At 34.5% G+C, this 6199-nt stretch overlaps 1 long non-coding RNA gene across 1 annotated transcript; it reads left to right on the forward strand.

Annotated features, from left to right (window-relative positions):
* The first annotated feature begins 200 nt into the window (after positions 1-200).
* Positions 201-3955, forward strand: LOC149531398 (uncharacterized). The gene is made up of 2 exons (XR_016359137.1): positions 201-3142; positions 3359-3955. It is a non-coding gene; the product is annotated as an uncharacterized LOC149531398 (long non-coding RNA).
* Positions 3956-6199: the final 2244 nt, after the last annotated feature.

Raw genomic sequence — 6199 nt, forward strand, 5'->3', positions numbered from 1 at the left:
ATAAAATTGTTGTGTAATTTTGAAATTAATTAATAAAAGTACGTTTTGGCCCTTGCATAGACAGTGCCACCGACGTGCCCATTACACATGCGGGCGCGATTGCTGTATCCCTATTTTATAAATAAGAGATCTCAGAGTGACAAATATGCTCGTAATTCTCTAATTTGTGAATAAGAGATCTCACAGTGACAAATAAGTTCATACTTCTGTAAGTTCGTAATCTTGTTTTGTCCATCTTGTTTTTGAATCTTTCATTTATTTTGTCCACAAATAGGGAATTGAGGCTCATAAATCAGAAAAGGGGAAGGTGGTTTTGCAAATTCCCGAAAGAAATTCGAAATAGAAATTGTTATGGTTGTGGCGAGCTGGGCCATCTTGCAAGAAATTGGCCAACGAAGAAGAGGAGCAATAATGGTGCACAGCTCAAGCCCAGGAGCCAACAAAAATGCAATTGGGGCCAGCGACCTATAACAGGTAACGACTCTTTCCTTTCCTTTACCTCATTTGCTATAAAATATCATGAACTAGAACCAATTCTTTTTAGAAGGGCAGCTATTGCCCTCTGCTTGAATAAGGCTAGCGCATTGTTAATTTTGAAAGATTTCAAGCTTCTGCAATTCATAATATTATGTATACATCTTCCTGATAAATTGGATACGAAATTTTTTAAGAATCGACAGTTGCCACCATTGAATTTGGTACAAAAGTTTTAAAGGATCCACAATTGTTGACACAAATTTTTGGCCAAACAGTAGGATTAAACTAGATCTTACCATTGCCCATTAATTTGCTGGGGTGCTCTGCCTCTGAGCTAAAAGCCCTTGTTCCTAATTTGAGATAGCACAATATAAATTAGAAATTTGCTGAAAGTATTCTGGGTCACAGTTTTCACAATGTAATGGCTTTCTGCAATGGAGTCGGGCTTAATTTCAGTGCATTCAAGTTAGGTTTCTAATTCTCAGTTGAACAATGATAGCTCTATCCAGTCCGGACTCAGAGATAAAATAATTTGGATGATTTATGTGTTAATTTGCTTAGTACCTGGGCCCATTAGGGTTTTTGGAGCATCCCAAATAAGGGCTAACAAATTTTCCCCAAATGACGTCTAGACAACAGCTCTTCGATTCTTTTATTTATTTATTATGTCGATGCAAATAAATAGATGGTTCTTTAGCTCAGACAGAGAAAATTCTAGGAAAACATTTCGTATAGACCATTTACATTCTACATTCATCTGTTTGAATTCTGAGGTAGACGTATGCCATTTTGTTGTATTGGGGACAGAAATGGCTTAAATTATAGACAATTTGGAGGGCTGATTTTGTTACAGCCAGTTTTTATGTGCAATTTTATCTTATCTGAAATGTTTAATGTGTAAATACTACCAACAGGGAGATTAATGTTGTGTTCGTGAGAAAAGCTTGAGCACACTTAACACATCAACTTGTTTGGTTTTTATGTATCATGCTGCAGGCATATGGACAGATATTTCGATGGTATCGAATTTCAAGCCCGAGAAGAAATGTTACCCTGAAATTGCTAGAAAAATTTCGTTCTCAAATTTACAGGAATGTTCTTCTTCAAGGCTTTCAAGTTCTTCTGAAGATCATTTCTCACCAGTGTCATATTCCTCTAAAGATTATTTCTCATCAGCCTCAGATTCTTCTGAACATGATTCCCTATCAAATTTCTCATATTCATTGAAAGACAACTACTTTTCATCCCACGGCAAACGATCTGAAAATTATGTGTCATCAGCTTCAGAAAGTTCAGATTCGTCTGATGTTTACTGCTCACCCGTGTCTGATTCATCCCAGTATGTAAATTTCAAAGACCGTGAAGAAATACGGCCTCTTCGGTGTGCATCGGATTGAAGTCTTCAAATTCCTATTGACACTGGTGTCGATTCCCTCTCACAAATCATTGAACAAGTTTTCGAAGGTAGTCGAGACCCTGAAGAATGTCACAAGGCTGTTCAAACTATGCATAATTTATCAGTGTTGCTGCTCATTAATTCATCATTTTCAGATAATCTGAACGAACATGACCTTCAAACTCTCCAGTCTGCCATCAGCAATTTATCCGAGTGTGTTATGAAAAGTAGAGGTGTTTCAAAATCAACAGATGTAACTACGTTCATGCTTAACAAACAACTGGCTGTTGCCAACTTGGGGAAAACTGGAAAGGTTTGATTATGCTTACCCTTAAGCATTGCTTGCTTTTAATTTCTAAGCTATGATATCTTTTGGATAAGGATAGATGAAATAGTTTAACACTGTTCTATCTGCATTACGATTTTGCTTACTTATGATTATGAATGACCATAAGCGTTTGTTTAGAATTAGGAAGATTAAATCTATATTTTTTTCCTCATTAAAACTTGCCAGTGGACACAAGAATTTGTTTCTATTCCTGTTGTTGACTTTGAGATTATTAAAACTTTTCTAGAATGTAAAGCTATAAGGAGATGACTATTTAATTTGTACACCCTAGGAACTGGATGTAGAACAGAGAAGATTATTCCACTGAAAGCTATGGTCCTGTTAATGCATACAAACGAACATCCAAGTTTATAACTATAGCTCTGGTCTCTGCCCATGGTGAATTATCAATAATTTCTTATTGGAAAATGGGAACCCTTTCAAAAATTTACAGGGATGACAGAATGCTTCGTTTTTATCTTGCTGTCCCATAACTCATAGTATTTCATTCTCTCTGTTTTTTAATTTTCTTGGTCTTGTCATCATAGAATGTCCTAATTCCTGTTTTAATTTCTAGATATGTTTTCTTTCAGCATTAACTCGTAGTTGTTTCTGATCTTTGTGTAAATCAATCGTTCTGTATTCCGTCGGTTCCTTTTTTGTTTATTGTTTTGTGACTTTGTTGATTGATCTTCTTGAAATTGCTCTTCTCACTTTTTTCCCTCCCATTCTGAAGAGATTGGATTGAAGCTTTATTCTCCAGGATTGCTATGCTCCCAAAGAAAAGGAAGATCCAGTTGGAAAAAGAGTTTTACAAAAGTCTGCAGAAGTTTATCAGCCACAGATGGCTAATATTGAGGTGAAATTGAATTCAAGAAAATCTGAAATCAGGCGCCTCAGAGCGGAGCTTGAAATGGAGGGTGTAAAGAAGGCTCATGCAGGTGACATATTATATGAATTCTTCTCATGTTTTCCTAAAATATTTATTTTCTAAAGGCAGATTTAGCTTTGGCTCTTGTCACTTTTGTATTGAAATGCTGCCAAATAAGTGAATTTCCCCTGCTTTAAGCACCTCACTGCTTTCCAGATTGATTATTTGTGGCCTCTTTCAAGTTCTTTGTTTAATGATATTAAATTGTTTTGTTATATGTAAGCAGGTACACATGAACATGGGGCCACTGAAACTTCGGCAAACTGGAACGGTGCAAATTTTGGGAGTTGTCTAAAAGTGAATATAGTTATGAAGAGAAACGATTTTGGCCACATTCATGCAACATTTTCAAAGAGAGGCGTCACTGGTTACCTTATTTGAACTTGGATTCTATAATGGACGATGAATCATTCATTAGTCACATCAAGAAATATGAAGGCACTATTATTTCCCAAAAAAATGTTAGCGAGGAGCCTATTCAGAAAAGTAGTTTCAATACTACCGCTCATAATCCAGGGCAACCAAACGCAAAGTTAGAAACCGAGAAAATCGAAGATCATTTCAGAGTTTTACAAGAACCTAGGAGTCGTTCTGATACTCATATAGAATATATGAAAGATTATAATGGCAACAATTTAGTAGAAGTGACTGAATATCCCACTAGGATCAGAATTCCAATTGATCTCCATGACTTCGAAAGTATTGATGTTTGGGAGGAAAATCTGTGTTTGGAATCAGATTCAAGTTGGGAAGAGATCAACTTAAATGAGGAAGATCTTATTTAATTCCCTGATTCCAATAACCGGGGATAGGTAGTTGCCCATAAATGGGTGGCAGATCTTTGATTCCAACCCTAGTGACAATGCCTTATGTTCTGATTTTTCAAATTTATTTATTGTATGGTGGAATCTAATGATGATTGAAACTTAATAAATATATATCGATTGTTTAAAAAAATATACATTGTATTTAGAAGAGGATTTTTTATTGCAATTATCAACAATTTAAACAAAGATTGATATTCCATCTACTTTGTTTTTGTTTTGGCTTGACGAGGGCTTACCTTATTCAATCCCTAGATTTAGGAATCAATCTTGAAATTTAAATTTAAAACACTAAAATAATCAAGACAAATATAATTGTTCGCCTTTCTTGAAGAAAATCTTGTCAATAAGGATTTCGCAATGCTTGTGTATTGTCAAAATTGAATTTGCAATAAAGGGTGTAGAGAATCTCCACAAATAAAAATGGATCCATCAAAACCACATCTTCAAGCTATGGAAATAAATGTTAATCAATGGAGAATATGATGAATGCTTCAATGTAAATCTCCTCCCTTGATGGATAACAAAGTGCTAAATAGTAAAGAGGAAATGCTCACACATGATCCTTGAATATTTGAGTGCCTTGAATACTTGATAAAAATATTCTTTCTTGAACTATTTGAATGTCTCGTTCCTATCCACATGATGTGAGGATAATGTGCCTTGGCTTCCTTTTATACTTATTTTTTAGTGTAAAAAAAAAGCAAACCTACCAGGCCACCTGAGATCCAAAAATTGGCCCCCGGATTCAAAATCCCCGAGGAATAGATCAACATTGGCCGACATAGTCCAGAATAGGTTGACTTAGGTTGAGTTGTTTTAGAATAGGTCAATGTATTCAAAGGGTTGGCCTACATTGAGATAACATTGAGGTCTCAAATACAACACATGAAAATGCAAAATGTGGGAAAAATAGGAGAAAGAGTTGATCAAGCACAAATCCAACTGTGGTCCATATGGTCACTAAAGGATAGGAGCTAAAATTTCATAAGTTATGGTTGCTTCCATTTTAAGTTGGTACAAAATTTTTATGCCAACTTAGAGTTAGAGTTTTAAGCAACATTGGAGGAAGAAATAGGGCCTTGATTTAAGTTATTAAATGCAATAAGAGGTCCTTTCTTGTTCCTCGGAATTTTGGTCAGAAAAACTATGACCCTTTCTTACTCAATGTTGGGTAATCCAACATAATTTGGCCAATGACTAGGATTGATACTCAATGATCAAATCCTCTTCTCTTCAAGCTCTGCTAACCTAAGTGGGTATACCTTATGGAAATTGTTTAATGTTACTTATGCAAATTTCACTAATTGATGCTCTTGAGATTGAAAGTTATTCTCTATGAGAAATCAAAATCTTGAATATTTTGAATGCTTTGATGAATGCCCTAAGGTGAATATAAATGTAGGATGGAAATAGTGAAAGTGACTTAACGTGATGCAGGTAACCAGACAAAGAACTTCACTAATTACAATTGTTAGTCAACTTAATTATAGCTAGACCATTCCTTTACCATTGGGCAAATAGAGTCTAACCCACAATTAAAGTAACATCAAACTTTTGAAGGCAACGTGCCCACCATCAATTCTTGAACAACAAACTTGAGGAATATGGACCCTAGTCTAAATGAATTTAACCCCACTAACATAGACCAATTAGACAAACATTTCATGTAGTATGCAATATTTGATGATCAAAGATACATATAAAGTTCAATCCATCAAAAATAGTATGAATTCAAAAGGACACTACTGAAAAATGAGTTATGGAACATCCAAATATCCTATTTGAGCATCAAAATAAAGTATCTTGTATTTCCGTTGAAATAAGGAACACCAATAAAATAGTGTAAATTGCATAAACCTTGAAATTGCCTCAACCATAAAAGTCCAATCTGTCTTGTAACATTGCATAAAAGATGAATTATATCCAATAAAGGACTATATCTCTATCATTATAACTTATTTCTTATCTTGTATTAATCATTATATCAAAATGAGATATTGGCAAACCTTTTTATACATAATTAGGGGGTGAACATGGCTCACCATTTTCAGCTATCAAGAACTTTCTAAAGTTCCTAGATGATTTTTTTTTTGCGAAATGGTAATGTAAAGAAACCTTTAGGAGAGTTTTTATTAAGTTATCAAAGTTCTTTAAAATTTACTGATAAAAATTTGGATAGACAACTTCATTAAGTTCTTGAAGTTTCTCAAAAAACATATAAATATGTACAATAATGTAAG

This window comes from Cupressus sempervirens, chromosome 11, assembly GCF_028749045.1.
Source record: "Cupressus sempervirens isolate cs-2001-9-10 chromosome 11, ASM2874904v1, whole genome shotgun sequence".
Lineage (NCBI taxonomy): Eukaryota > Viridiplantae > Streptophyta > Pinopsida > Cupressales > Cupressaceae > Cupressus > Cupressus sempervirens.